The 21,787-nt window shown below is 42.0% G+C and overlaps 1 protein-coding gene across 3 annotated transcripts in view; it reads left to right on the plus strand.

Moving 5' to 3' along the window:
• MSI2 (musashi RNA binding protein 2) overlaps window positions 1-21,787 on the plus strand; it is a 691,995-nt gene that overhangs the window by 529,835 nt on the left and 140,373 nt on the right. The gene's annotated exons all lie outside the window — the stretch shown is intronic.

Raw genomic sequence — 21,787 nt, forward strand, 5'->3', positions numbered from 1 at the left:
AATTCCCATGGATACGTTTATCCAACCATGTTTTCAATGGTGGTGCTGGTGGGAAATGGCTTTTTACCGTCCAATCTCGTACACTCCTCCCTCTCCTATACGTAATGGTAGGACGTTCCTTAATGACTATTGGGGTCCATTCTGAGTACATGCCAGTGCTTGGAAATAATTTCCCTCACACCATAAGACACCTCATTAAAAGTACTTAAGAGGCAAATATCCCGTATACTTTTTTGGGGAGAATGCCCTGAGGTTTGCCAGTTTGTGTAGGGGTAAGGAGGGATGTACGGTCACGTACCATAGCTGCCTGATAAGCTGATTTGAGTGTGTCCATGGGATAACCATGGTCCAAGAATCTAGTTTTCAAATCAGCTGCCTTCCTCTGGAAGTTAGAATGTTGGGAGCAGTTCCTCCTCAGCCGTAAATATTGGCCTCGGATTCCTTTTTTTAGGGGAAATGGATGGCTACTCTCCTATCTCAAAAGAGAATTGTTAGAAGTAGGTTTATGGAAAATCGAGGTGTCAAGTGTACCATTATCATTTTTGATGACACAAATATCCAGAAATGCCAGTTGTGTCAGGTTGCATTGAGAAGTGAACCGCAAACCGATGTCATTGATATTTAGGCTATTTGCCCATATGAAAAAGGACTCTGGACTGCCCTTCCAGATGACGAACACGTCATCAATATTACGTGCCCACATCTGAACATTCTGGAACTCCATGGTTTCATCCTTGAAGACCACAGTATTCTCCCACCAGCCCAGGAATAAATTAGCATACGCTGGGGCACATGGGCTCCCCATCGCAGTGCCCCTGAGCTGGTGGTAGAATCTGCCATTTAAGAGGAAATAATTTCTCTTAAAAGAGAACTCAAGCAGCTGGAGGAAAAAGTGATTTTGTGCCGTAAACTGTCATCCGCGTGTGGACAAAAAATGTGCCACTGCCCGCAGGCCCCATTCGTGTGGAATCGAGGAATACAGGGCCTCAGCATCAATACTGCCCAATATACACCTGTCTTCCAGTTGAATGCCTTCAAGTTGTTTCAAGTGGTCCCCAGTGTCTCTTACATATGAGGGAAGAGATAGTACAAATAGTGACAGAATCTTATCGTTATAGATGCCCACATTCTGGCTTAAACTATCCACTCTGAGACAATCGTTCACCCCTTTAAAGGATCATACCCCTTGTGTACTTTTTTCAGGCAGTAAAACATGGCTATTTGCAGTGCTATGGGAGGAGAGAGCCATATTCATCTTGAACGATTAATTTATTGTTTTTTGCTAAATCAAGGAGGGTCTTGAGTTCATGTTTGTAACTCACAGTAGGATCGCCCTCTGATATCTCATAACTTTCTCGTGGGGCTAACAAGGCCTCGCACATGGATTTATAACTGGTCCTATCAAGAACGACCGTGTTGCCTCCTTTATCCGAAGGCTTGATGATTATACTAGTAATATGGTCTAAGTCCTCTAAGGCCTGTAGTTCCTCCTTTGTGCAATTTAGGGGAGCAGAATATGTGTGTAGTTTCCAATTCAGTGCTCACTAAATGTGAAAATACATCAATGCAATTTGTGTCACCTACAGGTGGTGCTTTTTTTCTTTAATGCAGTGAAGGGACCCTCACCCAATGCTGGCTCATTTGGGGCAGCTAAACTTTGTAATAATTGAACGTTTGCAACCATCGCCCATTTCCTGGCTCTGTTTTTTCTCAATATTACGAAAATGTTTAAATCACCTAAGTTTCCGCACAAATAAATTGATATCCACTATAGTTTTAAACAGATTAAATTTAGGTGTGGGGAGAAATGAAAGTCTTTTTTCCAAGATCTTTGTCTCTGGATAGGTAGATTTGTTGTTGGCTGTTGTTGAGAGCAGTTCCGTAGGGGATACGATGGATTGAGGTAAAAAAAAACTTGATTACCCCTACTATATTGATTGCCTTTGTAGTTCCTTCTACCCCGGCCTCTCCCTCTTGCCAAATTTTTCTTACTGCCCATATGTTGTTCCTTATCCGACTCAGAATGTTCTGTTTCTGTTGAGGACGAATCTGTCCCTTTCCACCGTCCGCCCCTTTCACTAAGGCCTCGTTCACATCACCGTTTCTCCTTTCCGTTCTCCGGCTCCGTTGAGGAGCAGGAGAACGGAAAGGACGGATTCTGCAGATAACTGAGACCTAACTGAGCGTAACGGAGCCTAAAGACCCCATAGACTATAATGGGGTCCGTTCGTTGTCCACTCAGAACGAGATCAGATCACGTGTGAATTGTTTGTGTTTCCTCTCTTTCAGATGGTATTGAAATTTCTTTAATGACGCCTGCAGTTGTTTTTCTTTTGTCCCAAATTCCGCCTCCTGGGCAAAGAATTGGGTGATAGTAACGTGTTCCTTTAATTTCTTATTAAGACCTTCTAGTGTTAACCATTCTTGTTCTACTAGAATTTTCATGAAACAGAGGGAACTATTTGTTGCCTCTTGTTTCCCTTTGGTCATTAGGGCAGCATTTCTGCATCTAGCAGCAGGAACCAGTGTTATTCTTAGACCCCTTGGTATGATATTGTGTTCGAGGTAATGTTCTAAGCTCTGAACTTCCCGCCTATCTTGATGATACACTATCACTATCTAAAAGGGCTGAAAAAACTTCTTAAGCGTTATTAACTAATTGAGTGCTTTAGCTATCGGTACAGGCGCTTACGTCATATTTAGACTATCCTATGAGCAGCAGATTGGCAGAAAGGATGCGTTCTTTCCTGACAATCGGCAGCTTATTAAGTAGAGGTGAAGCGATGCAAATACATGCCGCAATCCCCTCCACAGTATAAGAACGAGGGACCGTCGCTTGTCCCCATACAGAATCATTGTTCCTGGGCAGCAGAGTGCTGTTTGCACAGCACAATCTGCTGCCTAGGAACGATGATTAAGGTGTCCGCACCTCCAATCATTTCACCCAATGGTTTCACTCGTTCATCGGGTGATCTTCAGCACCTTTAGTCGGGCAGATTATCGGGAACGAGCATTCGATGGAACGTTCGTTTGCGATAATAATATATTGGGCCATATAAATCTTAAGACAGCATTAACCAGCAAATTTGTATTTTGTTTGTTATGTGTCCATCACTGGAAACTTGTAACATTTAGGAAACATTAGGAAATTAGGTACCGACATTATAGGATGCTTTGTAGAAGATGGATCGAGGGAAACCGCCACACGAGTACATAGTGAAAAAGGACCGGCACTCACTTTCTTGACTATGAAGAGACTTTTAATTACAGCATAATAGCATCATCAGGCAACAAGGATCAGGCCAATTTTCAGGAAGGAACGTTCATTCAAGATAACTGACCCGTGTAAATGTGTATCCGAGAACTAAGCGAAGCGCTCATTTGTAAGGTTGTATGGTGTCGGAAATCTGCATGTGTCGACAGCAATTTGCCCTATGTAAACAAGGGATGTGCTATAGATAATATGCTAAGTCACTAGGGGACAAACGACAGCAATAATGATCATTCGTCCCCCATCGACTTTGTATTAGGTTTTGGGAAAAGGCCCCTTAAATAAGCAGAATGTGTCCCAAGGCAGATAAGACACCATGCTGTATTAAAATATGCCAAAAAAGTATTCTCTTCAACTTCATCTTACAAAAAGAAATTCTGGAAAATGTCATTTTTTGATGCTTTAACATTTAGATTTACAGGTGAAATCACATTTTCTCTCTCTTAGCTTTTCTAATAAAATCTGTATTTCATTTTGAAAACTATATAGACAGATTGGACCCCTTGGACTTGCCTAGTATTTTTTTTTTATGGCCTTAGGCCTTCATTAATGGGGATCTCTTCTATTATCAGCTTTACCCTAGTTTCATATCAGCATAGAAGTGCTTATGACTGGATCTATTCTGTGTGCCAACCAACTAATTTCTGCCTCAAAAATGGTCTTAAAGATTCTCTTCCTTGTAAATGATTAATATTTCCTCCTGGGATATCCAAATTTGCATTTAAATAGATGTCTTAAATAGACTGTTTTACTCCTATTCACTAAAATGGAATGATGAAGCATGCAGTATGTTCATTCCGACTTAGAAAGATCCTTTCTCCTAGAGAGAAATTGAGTCACACATTTATTCTCATCTCCAAATGTAGCATTGACAGCTTCACATACTTTTTTTTTTCTTTAACTGGCTTCTATGTGGTTTATTTGTGGTGAAGGAATTGTATAATGGCATATGTCTGTTAAATATGTTTAAATGCAAGATAATTTAATGGTGAATTCCATTTTCTACAGGAATAGAATAATGTTACCATTGATGGGTTAGGCTGTAGTGAGATAGCTATAATACGGCTTTGTGTAACGCCCAAAAAAATCAGATGATAGGCTCCCATCATGTATAATCTGCACTACTCATAACTGGATGAGATCCCAGCTCTTAAATACAGCTCACAAGCAGAGCCATTTAACCAGCATCTGAAGGCATCCTTAGAGGGAGGAGGGGCACTCTTTAGCTAGTGTTGTAAGATGGATATAGGGGACTTACCACTATAGCCTTTGTTGATATTCTGCTTAATTTTCTGCATTTCATAAAGTTTTTGTGCTTATTTGCCTAAGTTTTTGTGCTGCCCACACAGATTTCCTGTCCATAAAATGGCTGCTGAGGGTCATGTGACCAGGGCAATCACTCGATCTCTTCCATTCAAATACACTGCACCTGTCAGCTGCACTGTTTATAGTTTAGTTCAGGTATAGTGTGTGTGAATGGAGGAGGCTGGGTGATGTGACTGATCATGTGACCATCCATCAGCGGCCATCTTAGACAGGACCTCTATAAGGAAAGCACAGAAGATTTGCCGAACAAGGAAATATAGCAAAGGGCACAGAATAGCAACAAAGGATATATTAGTAAGTGCCATACAGTCCTTTTACAACACTAACCAGAAAGTGTGGCTATACATGTGCCCCCCCCCATAACTAAATACATTGGTATTAGCCAAATATGCTTGTTTATTTAAATGAAGAGCATGGATTAAGATGATTATCCACTGTATTTTTTTATTGGGCGGTGTATTTAAAAAGTTGAATGCTGATCAATCATTTATCCCAAAGATGGGCTATCTCCCTATGGGGGACAGTCAGGAAGTCCCAAAATGCATGAGTTTGTCTGCTTATCCTGCCAGTATAGAATGAGACCTCTGATCTCATGATGACACAAAATATACAGCTCCTTTTAAAGAGTGTAAAAACTATCAGGAATGACGGAAGATTTTTAAAATGTCATGAAATTTTAAAATCGGGGTGCAACTTTGTACGAATATTTGCACCTACAAAAAATTGTGCCTAACAGAACCCCATATCACTATAGGGCCACACCTCAAACAACTTTACCTATCGGCATAAAATAAGGCCTCTGCAGTGAATTAGCAAAAATATTCATCTTTATTCACAAGGAAATGTATACATACAGAAATAAAAGTAAGCACAAACTGCATTCTGAGCCCACTTATAATTATATACAGGAATGTAGACCTGAAAACGTGAAGTCCAGGGGTGTGTGGCCATCAACCAAAATGGCTGGACGCAGCTAAAGGGAGCTCTGTGGCCAAAGCTACATATCGGGACAAATCCTGAAAATATCACCACCATTTAACAGGCAATAGTCTCCTCAGCAAGCCCCACTAGCAGAGGTTAATACCTGGAGCTGGTGAGGTCCACCCGACTGAGCTCACGTCGAGGCTGCACCGCATCGGGAGTCCAGAGGAAGGAGAAGGAGAAGCGCGATCCACCTGCGCAGTGGAACGGAGCAGTACAGGAGAGCTCCGGAGCTGGTGAGAGGCGAAGGTGAGCATAGGGAGGCAGCGAGCGAAGCAAAGCCGGCGAAGGAATAAGGGACGGCCACCATTCCAGGCACCTCCATTTTCCCGCCAGTCAGCCATCTTGGCTGCGCGCATACAGCACGCTGTGAAGGCAGGAAAATACTGCACTACAGGCATTTAAGTCAGCGGCGGGAGGGTACAACAACCCTCTTCCGTATTTCTGTGCAAAATATTCAATAGAATTGAGGACTGCCAGATAACTGAAACAGCTTATTGCCCTGCTTACTGAAATCTAAAACGAACCCAGAGGGAAAAAGATCTTTCAGAACTACTGTACAAAGAAATACAGTGCTTCCCAGACCCTACATCTGATGTTGCCAGTCCAGATATTCCAATATAACAATGGGGCCGCAAAAATCACAGAGCACTGCTGAGAAATTGCGTGAATTTGCCAGAAAACCTGATGAAGGAACACAATCACCATTACTGCAGGGAAATGTTCACACTAGGGCAAGGATTTAACAATGTCCACAGCGCACACTGAGGAGGACCAAGAAGGACCCACGCTCAAACAAGTAACCGCTCAAGTCCTGGGGGCTATAACAGCATGTAAGACATCTCACAGGGAAAATAGATGAAGTCAAAATTGACCTGGGGTTATTACGCCAAGACCTGCATAACCTGCGGGAGCGAGTTCAGCACGCGGAAGAGCGTATATCACGCATAGAAGATGGTTGCTGCTATGGTTCCACGGTCCATATCTGATCTTAATACCAAAGCGGAGACTTAGAAACAAAAAGCAGACGACCTAGAAAATAGGCTCCGCAGAAATAACGGAATAATCGAATTGCCAGAAAGAGCTGAAGGTCACACACCTGACGAGTTCATAGATAAAAGGACGGCACACAGAGTACCGGCAAAACCCCACCGCACGGGACCCCACCTCGTCCCATGCTTGCCAGGTTCCTCAATTGCAAAAACAGGGACAGGATACTTGCTCTGGCTAGACGACGGCAAGAAATCAAGTATGATGGTGCCAGAGTATTCATCTTTCCAGACTTTTCCATTGAACTTCAGAAATAACTTGCCACATTTATGGATTTAACGAGGCGCCTGAGAGAAGTAAACATCTCGTACTCCATGGGCTATCCAGCAAGGCTCATAGTGGTGGACGGAGACAGAGTGGTCTTCTTTACATTTCCTGGAGAAGTCACGGAATGGCTGTCCTTAAGGAGAAGATCCCCCAGACGCTGAGACTCCTGCAATTCCTAGGGACTAGTCACCAACTGATGGCAACGAATTGGTTTGGTTTACTTAATATATCCTAGATGGTTACATGAGTATATATAATTCCATGTTAAATAAAGCTACTCCAGCAGTTGCCGGCCTCCAGCCCCTCCTCCGTCCCCCTGATACATCACCAGGCTGTGCAGCATCGCAGCCAGCGATGTATCATTGTTACATGGCAGCATTCGCCCCATGAGATGCACTGCCACCCCCCCCCCCCCCCCAAATCTGGTATTTTTTTTTATCAAGTGCCCACAGCAGGCCCTAAACTTACCTGGTCCATGCCACTCTGGTCCTCCTCTCTGCCCTAGCTCTCTCCATCTTCCATTTCTCATGTTGTTTACCTCTACCTGGCTATGGACATGGTCAAATGCACTGCTCCAGCTAATGACTGGCTTCAGCGGTGATGTGCCCACAGGCAGCATGTCATCGCTGAAGCCAGTCATTGTGACCATGCGCATAGCCAACCGTATGTAAACAGTGCTAGGACCACAAGATGGAGAGAGCAGGGACAGTGAGGAGGACCAGAGCGGCATGGAGCAAGTAAGTATGAATCTTCTGTGTCATGGCCATACTGTGGACACTTGATAAAAATAAAAATAATTTTTACCGGAAAACTCTTTTAACCACCTCAGCTTCCCTAGCTTAAACCCCCTTAATGACCAGACCACTTTTTACAATTCTGCACTACTTTGACGGTTTATTGCTCGGTCATACAACTTACCACCCAAATTAATTTTACCTCCTTTTCTTATCACTAATAGAGCTTTCATTTGGTGGTATTTCATTGCTGCTGACATGTTAACTTTTTTTGATATTAATCAAAATTGACCGAAATTTTAGCAAAAAAAATAACATTTTTCACTTTCTGTTGTAAAATTTTTCAAATAAAACTACATTTCTATATAAATTTCTCTCTAAATTTATTGTTCTACATGTCTTTGATTAAAAAAAAATGCAATAAGTGTATATTTATTGGTTTGGGTAAAAGTTATAGCGTTTACATGGTGCAAAAATGTGAATTTACGCACTTTGACTTTCTAAGCACCTGTCATGTTTCCTGAGGTTCTAGAATGCCCAGACAGTAGAAACACCTCACAAATGACCCCATTTCGGAAAGTAGACACCCTAAGGTATAGGTATTCGCTGATGGGTATATGTAAAAATACACCCCAAAACACATTGCCCTACTTCTCCTGAGTACAAAAAATAAAATTCACCATGCCCCTCACGAAATACCTTGGGGTGTCTTCTTTCTAAAATGGGGTCACTTGTGGGGTATTTATACTGCCCTGGCATTTTAGGGGACCTAAAGCGTGAGAAGTAGTTTGGAATCCAAATGCGTAAAAAATGCCCTGTGAAATCGTAAAGATACTCATTGGAATTTGGGCCCCTTTGTGCACCTAGGCTGCAAAAAAAGTGTCACACATGTGGTATCGCCATACTCAGGAGAAGTAGGGCAATGTGTTCTGGGGTGTATTTTTACATATACCCATGCTGGGTGAGAGAAATATCTCTGTAAAAGACAACTTTTCCCATTGTTTTATACAAAGTTGTCATTTTACAGCGATATTTCTCTCACCCAGCATGGGTATATGTAAAAATACACCCCAAAACACATTGCCCTACTTCTCCTGAGTACGGCGATACCACATGTGTGACACTTTTTTGCAGCCTAGGTGCGCAAAGGGGCCCAAATTCCAATGAGTACCTTTTAGGAGGGCATTTTTAGGCATTTGGATTCCAGACTTCTTCTCACGCTTTAGGGCCCCTAAAATGCCATGGCAGTATAAATACCCCACATGTGACCCCATTTTGGAAAGAAGACACCCCAAGGTATTCCGTGAGGGGCATAGCGAGTTCATCGAAGTTTTTTATTTTTTTTGGCACAAGTTAGCGGAAATTGATTTTCTCCCTTTCCGCTAACTTGTGACAAAAAGTTAAATCTTTCATGGACTCAATATGTCCCTCTGCGAATACCTTGGGGTGTCTACTTTCTGAAATGGGGTCATTTGTGGGGTGTGTTTACTGTTCTGGCATTTTAGACGGGGCTAAATTGTGAGCAACCCTGTAAAGCCTAAAGGTACTCGTTGGACTTTCGGCCCCTTTGTGCACCTAGGCTGCAAAAAAGTGTCACACATGTGGTATCGCCGTACTCAGGAGAAGTAGGGCAATGTGTTTTGGGGTGTAGTTTTACATATACCCATGCTGGGTGAGAGAAATATCTCTGTAAATTGACAACTTTGTATAAAATAAATGTAAAAAGTTGTCATTTACAGAGATATTTCTCACACACAGTATGGGTATATGTAAAATACACCCCAAAACACATTGCCCTACTTCTCCTGAGTACGGCGATACCACATGTGTGACATTTTTTTGCAGCCTAGGTGCGCAAAGGGGCCCAAATTCCAATGAGTATTTTTAGGATTTCACAGGGCATTTTTACGCATTTGGATTCAAAACTACTTCTCAAGCTTTAGGGCCCCTAAAATACCAGGGCAGTATAAATACCCCACAAGTGACCCCATTTTGGAAAGAAGACACCCCAAGGTATTCCGTGAGGGGCATGGCGAGTTCCTAGAATATTTTTTTTTTGGCACAAGTTAGTGCCAACAACTTGTGCCAAAAAAAAAAAAAATTCTATGAACTCGCCATGCCCCTCAAAAGTGATCTTTATAGCGCCTCAGCTATTTTACGGTGTTTTTGCAGTGATCAGAAAACAAAAAATTCTATCACTGCGGTGGGGTGGACTGAACGCAACTGTGCGCACAAGATCAGGCCTGATCGGGCGAACACTGCGTTTTTTGTAGAGCCTATAGAACATGTCCTATTCTTGTCCGCAATTGCGGACAAGAAAAGGCATTTTCTATATAGTTCTGGCAATGTAAGGATCCGCAAAATGCGGAAAGCACATTGCTGGTGTCCGTGTTTTGCGGATCCGCGGTGTCCGTGTTTTGCGGATCCGTGGATCTGCGGATCCGCAAAACACATACGGACGTCTGAATGGAGCCTTGCAGGGGGGTGATCAATGATAGGGGGATGATCAGGGAGTCTATATGGGGTGATCAGGGGTTAATAAGTGACAGGGGGGGTGTAGTGTAGTGTGGTGCTTGGTGCTACTTACAGAGCTGCCTGTGTCCTCTGGTGGTCGATCCAAGCAAAAGGGACCACCAGAGGACCAGGTAGCAGGTATATCAGACGCTGTTAACAAAACAGCATCTGATATACCTTTCAGGGGTTAAAAAAATCGCATCTATAGCCTGCCAGCGAATGATCACCGCTGGCAGGCTGTAGATCAGCTTGTTTACCTTCCGATCCTGTGAACGCGCGCTCCTGTGTGCGCGCGTTCACAGAAAATCTCGCGTCTCTTGCGAGATGACGCGCCGATGCGTCAACGAGGAATAACCCGGCCGCCCGCAGGACGCATCCCTGCGTTAGGCTGTCGGGAGGTGGTTAACTGGCATCATTCCCATGTCAATAATATTTATATACAGTAGCATTAAAAAATAGAAATCCAGCATCATTAACCTGATAAATTACTGTTTTTGGTAATATTTGTACCTATCAAATAGTTTACTTGTAAGTTTAGTAGAGTAATGGAAAAAAAAACAGACCTAACAATTAGGACATGCATGAGTAACTGAATCTTTAAAGGGCTTCTGTCACCCCACTAAAGTCATATTTTTTTTTGGGCTAGTTAAATTACTTATATTGCGATATATGAAAATATAATGGTCTTACTTTGATTCAGCAGTTTCTTCTAAAAACGAAGTTTTATAATGTGTAAATTAGGTCTCTACCAGCAAGTAGGGCGGCTACTTGCTGGTAGCAGCTGCAGAAAACCGCCCCCTCGTCGTGTTGATTGACAGGGCCAGCCGGGATCTCCTCCTCCGGCCAGCCCTGTCGGCATTTCAAAAATCGCGCGCCTGTGTTCATTCGGCGCAGGCGCTCTGAGATGAGGAGGCTCGCAGGCGCACTGAGGGAGTTCTGAGGAGGCGAGCCTCCTCATCTCAGAGCTCCTCATCTCAGAGCGCCTCATCTCAGAACTTTTTACACCTTTAATGTGACCTATAAACTATAGAACTCGAAAAACAAACTGAAATCTTTTAGGTTACAGCACTCAGTCTTTTTGGGTATGAGTCTATCAGCATGGCACATTTTGACTTGACAAGATTTGCCCACTCTTCTTTGCAAAAACACTCCAAATCTGTCAGATTGTGAGGGCATCTCCTGTGCACATCCCTCTTCAGATCACCCCACAGATTTTCAATCGGATTCAGCTCTGGGTTCTGGCTGGCCCAGTCCAAAACTGTAATCTTCTTCTGGTGAAGCCATTCCTTTGTTGATTTGGATGTATGCTTTGGGTCGTTGTCATACTGAAAGATGACGTTCCTCTTCATGTTCAACTTTCTAGCAGAAGCCTGAAGGTTTTGTGCCAATATTGACTGGTATTTTGGAACTGTTCATAATTCCCTCTAGCTTAACTAATGCCCCAGTTCCAGCTGAAGAAAAACAGCCCCAAAGCATGATGCTGCCACCACCATGCTTCACTGTGGGTATGGTGTTCTTTTGGTGATGTGCAGTGTTGTTTTTGCGCCAAACATATCTTTTGGAATTAAGGCCAAAAAGTTCAACCTTGGTTTCATCAGAGCATAACACCTTTTACCACATGCTTTTGGGAGACTTCAGATATGTTTTTGCAAAATGTAGCCTGGCTTGGATGTTTTTCTTCGTAAGAAAAGGCTTTCGTCTTGCCACTCTATCCCATAGCCCAGACATATGAAGAATACGGGAGATTGTTGTCATATGTACCACACAGCCAGTACTTGCCAGATATTACTGCAGCTCCTTTAATGTTGCTGTAGGCCTCTTGGTAGCCTCCCAGACTAGTTTTCGTCTCGTCTTTTCATCAATTTTGGAGGGATGTCCAGTTCTTGTCAATGTCACTGTTGTGCCATGGTATATCTAATGCCTTGGAAATTATTTTGTACCCTTCTCCTGACTGATACCTTTTAACAATGAGATCCCTCTGATGCTTTGGAAGCTCTCTGTTGACCATGGCTTTTGCTTATGCGACTAAGAAAATTTCAGGAAAGACCACCTAGAGCAGCTGAACTTTATTTGGGGTTAATCAGAAGCACTTTAAATGATGGCAGGTGTATGCTGACTCCCATTTAACATGATTTTGAATGTGATTGCTTAATTCTGAACACAGCTACATCCCCAGTTATAAGAGGGTGTGCACACTTATGCAACCACATTATTTTAGTTCTTTTTTTTTCTTCTTCCCTCCACCTAAAAGATTTCAGTTTGTTTTTCAATTGAGTGGTACAGTTTATAGGTCACATTAAAGGTGGAAAAAGTTCTGAAATGATTTATCTTTGTCTAATTTTTCTCCAGCACAGAAACCTGTCATTTTAACAGGGGTGTGTAGACTTTTTATATATCCACTATATATATATATATATATATATATATATATATATATATATATATACACACACACACCAAAAGTTTTAGGCAGATGTGTTTATTTTTAAATCAATTATTTTTCAGATCAATATTTGGTGTGACCACTGTGGTAATGTGAACAGTGCTGGAAGGTGTGTTGTCCCACTTCAGGTACCTCAGATGGGTGAGACTGATAAAATCCATAGAGTGGTAGTAGTCTCAGCAAAGCATAGTTTGCCGAGACATTTTTGTATACATTTTCTGGGCTGGATTTTACTTGGACTGGTAGCTAGGCTTGGTAGAGGGAGTTGCCAGTTCACACCCTTCCAGTACAGGTTTTCCTTTCTACCTGAGGTGATCGCAGGTGAGGCCTGCTGTAATCAGGCTGGCATAAAGCGCCTCAGAGTAGGTCAGTCTGGGGAGGGAGAATTGTCTGTGAACCTAGAGCAGAGGCTCTGTGTGTGGTCTCAGTCAGGAGGACTGAGGGGCCAGAAGGCTATGCTAAGCCTGATTTCTTCACTGTGTGGACTGATGCTTGATGAGTGGAACCTGCTAAGGCTTGGAGCCTGAGACCCTGACACTAAGCGGTACTTAGAGGTGAGTCAGGGAAACCTATATGTTTAGGTAGAGCCCAAATGGGCAGGAGTTTATTTAGTAAAACTGTTTAGGTTTACGCGGACATGCCGCAATAAAACACAGTTTTGGCCCTTAAATCCTGGTGTCTGTGAAGATGTCTGTGAGTGTGACCCCCTGAAAGAGAGCTACCCCTTACACCACCCTTTGCCTTCAAGACAGCATTAGTTCTTCTAGGTAAACTTGCACACATGTTTTATGCTCACCTATCTGAGAACAATTTAAATTGGTGCGAGATGCCCTGTGCAAAACTTTGGGTGCTATGCCCTTCAATACTGGGAACACTCATATTCATGTTCTCCCTCCCCTCTTGCTCTGATTTAAATACCGTATTGTTCGCCCTATCAAACCCACTGGCCCATAAGACGCACCTAGGTTTTAGAGGAGGACAGTAAGATAAAATATTTTTCATTAGAGAAATGGTATTTAAAGGTGGCTCTCCTATTGATCGTAAGGGATAAGGTGCACTGTTCAAATAGACACACCCTGTCTAAGAAAGAAATTAAAATAAAATACGTTTTGACAGGCACTCACTCACTTGGACTCATGCGGATACACCAATTTATTTCTAAAAACTTCTCATATCATCCCCCATTGCCTCTCATATCATCCCCCTTTGCCTCTCATATCAGCCCCCATTGCCTTGTATGAGCCCCCATTGCTTCATATCAGCCCCCATGCCACAGAGCACATAAAATAAAAAAAATCCACTTACCTCCCCTCTTCCGGACGTCGCCGCTCCTCACCCCCAGTGCTCCATCGTCTTCTTCCGGCCGTCGCCTCTGCTGTATGCATAAATCATTTGGAGTAAATGTAGATGTGGCTTATGTCAACAGAATGGCTGTATTGTGCACTGGTGTGGATCATAGGTCACCATTCTTATGTTTGACAAATGTCCAATATAATTAATAAGTTGTCCCCCAAATGTACTTATATTTCTGTATTAAATGTTCACTATTGTACAGTTAATTCAATCATACAGTGAATTGCCATGACGTTTTTTGACCCCTGGCAATGATATACAGTGCAGATGAATACAGCTTTAGTAGAACATCTTCATGTCCTCAGGCTTTTTGAATCAATGTGCGTGATTTCTGTTATTGTAGCAGTCCATCTTGTTGCTGATTCCTATCTGGAATTTTTACCCTTTTTAAAGAGTTGTCTTACTTCAGTTTATTACATTTATCATGTAGATAAAGTCAATACAAGGCACTTACTATTTATTGTTTTATGATTGTCCATATTGCCTCCTTTAGACTACTTTCACACTAGCGGCAGGATGGATCCGACAGTGGCCGTGCTTGTATACTATAGGAAAAAGCACTGCCCTTTGCGCATTCCCACGGTCCTGGCCACCAGAGAGACCAGCGCCTTTTACTATAGTTTGCAAGCACGGCCACTGCTGCTGGATTGCAGGGTGGTTGTAACCAAGGAAATTAGCAGTTTATAATGTGATGAAAAATTAATCAAACCAGCAAAGGCTGCAATATTGACAATCACAATACATTAGTAAGTGTCTTGTATTGATGTTGTCTACATGATAAATGCCATATACTGAAGTGACAAAACCCCTTAACTTTTTAATGTACTATTTCCTGTTCCCAGGGTCATGTTAGGTCTCATAATTAGAAATTTCCTTATGTAAAATCCAGGGCCGAGCAAGCAGAAGATGGGTGCAGATAATTACATAAACCACCAGCACTCACAAAAACAATTCAAATAAATAAATAAATAAAGGGGAACAACCTCAAATTCACATTCAATTATTACTTTTACTCCTCTTTCTATTTACAGTTAAATAGAAATATTTTCTACTAGAAATTTGTCAAATTCCTCTCTGGATAAAAAAAAGTTCACTTATTCAACTCCTTTAATTGCCTCTCTAAATGTGATTCATACTGTACTTTTCCTTTTCCAGTAGTTTCTTTCCTTCTTAATGACTGTGACATTCGAAGGAAAGGGAGGAGACCAGCTAAGCAGGTGTTCAAAAAATACCACTGCTCTAAAAGATTATACAGCTGTAAAGTTTGTGCTTCTGTTTCTATCTTTGACAGGCTGTTTTTTGATTATGACTCGGGCATAGTTTTTTTGCCTCGGTGAACATAGTTGACCTTATAAGATACTGCCCTGTATGGTATTTTTTTAGATGATGTAAACGTAAAAAGCAGAAATAAGAAATCTATGACCAGTGGGGCTATCACATCCCTACTAGCACCCTCCTAGGCGTGGTTCTTGCTCTACTTTACTGCAGATGGTCTTCTGAAAGTGAGGTGATTTCAGTTAAACAGGTTGTTCAGAACAAAACCCTTTTTCATACACCCTATTTAGGAATCTTTGAGTTAATAAGGGGTAACTCCTGTTTAAAATCCATTAGTCTTTCACTCTGCCTGACTTGGCATGTCCATACTTTAAAAGACAGTCCTTGTGTCATGCTGAGTTTCCCCTGCTGTGACACGACTGTTGGGTTAACCAGTCCTCGCTCATTAGTCCAGGTAGAACGGGTCTATGAATGCATATAATCACAAGCAAAAACACAGACGGTAACTGTCTCAGGTACTGAAGTACATTTCTAGCATCTTTTCTTGATTTCGTCTGCTTCCTCTCTGATCAGTGAAATCTCAGTGTTTTCCAGGGTATCTTTTAAAGTGATTGAAATACAATTAAATGTAAGCGGATGCTTTTTGTAAGATTGATTGACATTCACTGGTAACATATCATTCACCTATTTCCAAATCAGAGCTGTTCCCTTAAATAGTCTATTATACAGTATGAGAACACGGTAATTTTAAGATGTCTGCTTTAAACCCACCTGCAAAATGCAGATGAGCTTCTTTAAAAGTTCGTCTGAAGAGGCACAATGTGTCATGCACAAAATTAGCACGCAGCCAGACATCTTATATTTAGAATGCACAGAATTTCACACTTACAAGTCTTTTTATAAGGCGAAAAACAGATAACTCACCGTCACCAAAGTCAGATTTAATGAGCCTGCCCATAGTAGCTGGTAATATTACTGTTAGCTCTGTGTCGTAACCCCAATCAAGCTCCTGTGAGTAAAGAGGGGACAACAATAGGTTAACACCACTCACACCGGACCCTATTTGAGGAAGGGTATCCAAGCAGAGCTGTGATTTCTACTTATTTTTAGTTTAGTGACAAGACATAATTATTGTGAGATTGATCATTCCATGGAAGTATTGAAGCAAACAAATTGTTCAGCGGCCAGCGCGGGATGAGCACTGCTCCTAATGGGAGCAGTGGATAGGTCATCCTGACCATAATTTGGCTTGATGAAGCATCCACATGGGCATGGTGTTAATGTGCTATTGATATTCAGCCAGCCAATTTCCCTGCGCAGACCGGGGCTGTGACTCGTTAGAGCAGAGCCGGGCATCACAGAAGCAAATGATGAGGAAAATTGAAGTAATGTTGTATTATAAATTTATGATTTCATCTGCCATGACCTGAAAGATGTTCAGTGATGGGGCTTATGATTAGACCCGTCAGACACAGAAGCAACACATTTTATCTTGGTTAGGCTTGTGAGATGGTGCCCAGATAGAGCAGTGATCATTGGTCAGCTGAAGAAAATGCTCTGTCTTTGAGAGGAAGAAGTCGTTTTAGGAAATGCTGATATTATACTACACAACGCACTGCTGCATAAAATACTGTTAGTGGAAGAATGCTTTCCAATTTCCATTTTTATTAAGTGTATTTACTGATCTATTTTCTGGGAAGTATAAAGACTGGTATAAATATGCCCCCATCTCAGGCAATAGGGGAATATGGCTAGGATATGCCCCCATTGTCTGATAGGTGCAATTCCCACCTCTGGGACCTGCACCTATCTCATAAATGCAGCAGGCAAAGTGAAGGAGGGCGCACCGCTCACGTGCACCCGCCCTCCATTCATTTCTATGGGGCTGCCGAAAATAGCCGAGCACTGGCTCGCCTATTTCCGTCAGCCCCATAGAAGTTCATGGAAGCTGTGGCTGCACAAGCGCAGTGTGCTCCCATTCATTTCTATGGGGATTCCAAAAAATAGCCAAGAGTGCTGCTTGGCTACTTTAAGCGGGCCAATAGGAACACTTGGTGGTAGCCAGACCCGGCTATGCCGGCAGCATTTACGAGATAGGTGTGGGTCCCACTTCTGGGACCCGCATCTATCAGACAATGGGGGTATATCCTAGCGATATGCCCCCATCGTCTGAGATGGGAATATCCTATACATTTTGAATGTTGAAGATGTTACTGTTTTAGCCCTAATTAAAGTGCAAATTGTAAATGCTATTGGTCGATTTTGTTCATAAATTTAATATTTATTTTTTTACTGCATTCAGTTTTTTTTCTGCCTTCGTATATTCCAGGCAGTTATGTGTTAATCTTCATTTATTCACTGGTGGTTATATTTATAGTTTCAAATAATAGATTGATATTGTAAGTGCAGAGAACAGCTAATTGGATTAGGTTTTGCGGTCTGCAAGTTGCAGATCCGCAAAACACGCTCGTGTGCCTTCCGCAATTTGCGGAATGGACGACCCTTTATAGAAATGCCTATTCTTGTCCGCAAAACGTACAAGAATAGGGTAAGACTCATGCATCTTTTGCGGCCCCTTTGAAGGGAATGGGTAGGCACCCGAGCCACAAAAAATGCAGCTTGGATGCGGAACCAAACCACGGTCGTGTGAACGAGCCCTTAAGCAGGGCTGCCGTGTAATGGTGGATTTACATTGCACGGTTGTCGGTCAGATTATAGGGAATGAACGTTACTACGGACACTCGTTCCTGATAAATGTCCCGCTAATCAGCCTATGAATGAGCAAAACCCTTGTTCACCTGGTGAATTAATGGTTGATGCAGCACATTTAATCATTTCTGGGAAGCAGATCGTGCTGTGTGAATAGCGATCTGCTGCCCACGAACAATGAATCTGTATGAAGACGAGCAGTGGCAGTAGTCATTGCTCGTGCCCTATACGGTGGAGATGATTGCTGTGGGGAAATGCGACTCTTCGCCTCCAAGGAGGAGCAGGCAGTTATTGGGAAGGAACGGTCCCTTTCCGATAATTTCTGCTCGGCCAGCTCATCTAAATGCGCATCTAAGTAGTGGAGAGAACAGCAGACTGTGCTGAGTTTGGAGGTACCTTTCAGACTACCTCCAACTCCTAAGCTGCAATGATCGCTAACAGCTCTGCTATTATGGGACAAAGCTAAAAAATCTGCAAATCCTGAAGAAAATAAGTGACATATTTCGTTTGCATCCTGTAATTACGGAGACCATTTTGCATTGGAGCTGTATACACAAAATGGTAGAGCAGTTGCAAGTCACAATTTTTGCTACTTTAAATGAATTTAAGTTCTACACAATGTTGGAGATCTATGTATCGCATTTGTTTTACTTTTGTGCAAGTTGATATGTTGTCTGATCATGTTGTAATGTGAAGTGTTTAACAGTATTTTTAGTATTTTTGCCGGTTAGCATGTTAATTCCCTCAAGTTGAGAAAAAAAAAAACAATCTTTGTTGTATTTGTTATATGTTACTTAATGGTTCCTACAAACGTAATTGCCGTTCATTTTGACTCTTTTATACTGTAGATCATGAGTTAGGGTGTAGACATAGATGTGTATGTGTATGAGTATTACTGCAGCATGTTTTATGAGCATGTGTTATTTTCATTTTAGCAATTTACTTGCTGGCATACTGACTAGTGAAAACAGTAACATATGTTAAGTCTGGTAGCGTTAAGACACAGTCTTGACACCAATATGTCAAATGGGAAATTATCCCTTAAAATAATGTAGTGAAATATCTTTTATTCCAAGACTGAAAATGCTTAAACCTGAAGTACAGTAGCTTGTTGCTTTCAACTTAAAGAAAATCTCTTAAGGGAGAACAAATTCCCTTTATATTTTTAAAGGGTTTTTCTGAGACCCCCGCGATTAGCTATTTGAGAAGGCACTGACGCTTGCAGTAGTACTGCGGCCTTCTCTCAGCTTACCAAGCACAGCGCCGTACATTGCATAGTGGCTGTACTTGGTATTGCAGCTCAGCCTTATTCACTAAAAATGAATGTCACATTGCATGGCCTAGGGAAAGCTGTGAGAAGGCTCAGGCGCTACTGCAGGCATCAGTACCTTCTCAAACAGCTGAGCTCGGGGCCTGGGTCAGAGGATAGACCATAGAAAAAATCTTAGATAACCCCTTTAAGTTAAATTGCCTAGATATGTAATCCTTTTTTTTTTTTTTTGGATCGTGCAGTTTTTCTCCCTTGACAATTTCTCTTTATATCGGAGTCCTAATTTAATCTGTAACGAGGCCCCCCTTTACCATTAGCCACTTAAAAGGCAAACCTCCAGCACCCATGCCCAGGAGTGACTACCTCTTTACACTCAATAGCCACGCCCCTGCTTTATTCAAAAACTATGTCAGCAGAAGCCTAATTTAAAGAGCTTGCCTCCTCACAATCCTTTTTGTAGTAAGAGATTGCGATTGGTGGCCACTTTTCCAATAACTCCAATATATCTGTAAGTAAAAAATAAAAAAATAGGGGGATCATTTACCAAACCAGTGTAAAGTAGAACTGGCTTAGTTGCCCATAGAAACCAATCAGATTCCACCTTTCATTTTGGACAGCTCCTTTGGAAAATGAAAGGAGGAATCTGATTGGTTGCTATGAGCAACTAAGCCAGTTCTACTTGTTTACACCAGTTTGATAAATGACCCCTATGACTACTATACATCTGATTTACTAATCTATGGCCATTTTATGTTTTGGCTGGAAATGTGTAATGTATTTCGGCCAATTTGCTTGAATAAAACATGTTAAAGTACTTTTTTTTCCCCCTAAAATAAAACGCAGATCATCTCACCTCCAGCTGCGTACGTCTCTTTCCGGGACTTGAATGTTATCATTTTGTTTTGTTATTTCATAAAGTGTATCGCATTTCACAATCTAGCACTGATATGTTAACTATGGTACTTTGGGCTCCAGGGATAAAGCATTACTAGTACCTTTATCTCGAGCTGTCAATAGCTGTAATGCAAAGTACATTCATTCTAAGCTTTCCAAATGTCACCGCAAACCTGTGTTGTGTTTAGCTTGAGCGCTTGGCATTTACTCTTCCAACTTAAAGGTGTGGACATTCATCTGGCTCTGGGTGCCAAAGTGCATTTAATTACTGTGCGCGAAAAGTCAGCCACTTCTTTGGATTTAATACAAGGGAATTAACCCCTTCTAGTCTGTGCGCGGCGGCTAACAACCCAGCAAGGCGTTCTTTTGTTGTGTCACCATATGAGATGTGGTCCTAAGCCTGAGATACAGAATCAGCGTGGGTAGTGATACCTGTGTACCGGCGATATTTTATCTCCGACAAACAGGCAGATGGAGATCTGTGTTCTCAGGGGATAGGCTCTCCGCTTCATTTGCTGAAATGGTGGACATCTAGTCCCTTAGATGGATGTTAGACAATATTGACACAACTCCTGTGTGTCTGTTTTCTTTCCGCTGACATTTGTGAACCACATAAGACCTCCAGAGTCGTATGTTCCCGCTTCAGTGTTGACAAGGATCATAGACGTTCAGTTAAAATGAGTCCAAGCAGGAGAGTCTCCCTCCATATTCCCCAGCCCTCTGGGGTTTGCCTACTACAAAGGAAAACTCATTATTTCAGAAATTATACGTAAATGAAAAAGTGTATATGGCACAGTGTAAAAAACAACACATAAACGGCAAGCACCTGTTCTGTTAGAGTCGTTCTGAGGGAAGCAAAGTAAACAGTACATAAATAATCAAAGCCTGTAAAAAGAAAAAAGTACAATAAAGCAAACCTTTCATGGTTTACATCAAATTATCACTCTTTGATCTATTGTGTTCCACCGTTGGGAGCACCTTTTGAATGGTAGCATTTTACTTTTAGTCCACGATTCCAGGTTTTAGCCTAAAGAGCCTCTAACTGCAGGACCTACCCTACTAAACCAGTCATACTGCCTGGTAAGGTTGATCCTGCTGAGTAAAATTATGCCTTTCTTGTGAAAATCGAGTGTGGCGTTCCGCAGAAAAAAGACTTTTATTCTTCATGCAAGTGAGGGCGTTAGTGCACTGAGGGGTGGAGCCTAGTCCCTCTGTGCACCGCCCCCAGTGCGCTAAAGCTCTCACTTGCGTAAAGAATAAAAGTATTTTCTTTTTAGGAATGCCACAGCCGATTTTCACAAGACAAATGTCATTGTATTCTCCAGGTCCAACCCGACCAAGCAACACGCCTGGATCAGTTGGGTTGATCCTGCTTAAAGATGCTCTTTAAGTTTCGTATAGTGCACCTGTTGCTCTGAGGAGCAATGAGAATGGGATATGAGATAATCCTTGTGTATGTTCACTTCATAAACCAACGTGGGATTCAATGTACCAAAGGAAAATAGTGATATGGAAGGTATAACATTTTCTACAGCCATATTTCATTTAATGTTTACTGGATTCCATCATGCTCACGTGTTCCTAGAGCTACGGTTTTCAGTCTACTGTTGCATTTTTTTGCTTGTCAGCTTAAAGAGCTAGTGATCTGTTATACATGCCAGGGTAACAGTTTGTAGACTTCAGCAGTCTCACTGCTCTTA

Source organism: Bufo bufo, chromosome 3 (genome assembly GCF_905171765.1).
Source record: "Bufo bufo chromosome 3, aBufBuf1.1, whole genome shotgun sequence".
Taxonomy (NCBI): Eukaryota; Metazoa; Chordata; class Amphibia; order Anura; family Bufonidae; genus Bufo; species Bufo bufo.